Raw genomic sequence first — 389 nt, forward strand, 5'->3', positions numbered from 1 at the left:
TTTTTTTTTGGTTTTGTCTCTTTTTATCGGTAGTTTCACTGAAAAGCATAAATTGCGAATTAGTTAGATAAGCATCGTTTTTGTTAATGGCAGAAAATTAATTCTAAATATAATGTATTTTTTGAAAACTTATTATTCTTCTTGGGGAATTCCGCAATCCGGTCCATTCAAGCACTTTCAGTTGATCATCAATTTTGTACCATCAAAATGCTTTGACCAGCCTTCGCCCGTTCGTTGATTATAATTATCTATTAAAGTATTATTAGTCTGCACCACTCTTCATACAAAATAAAAATCGATACTTGTTTTCCATCGGAGTTATAAAATTTATTATATTTTACGAATTTCGCCAAAACATTTATGCAAAATATTAAGATTTACGTGAGGTG

The sequence above is a fragment of the Rhagoletis pomonella genome, unplaced genomic scaffold (assembly GCF_013731165.1).
Source record: "Rhagoletis pomonella isolate Grant_MI unplaced genomic scaffold, Rhpom_1.0 Rhpom_scaffold_00007, whole genome shotgun sequence".
In the NCBI taxonomy this organism is placed as follows: Eukaryota; Metazoa; Arthropoda; class Insecta; order Diptera; family Tephritidae; genus Rhagoletis; species Rhagoletis pomonella.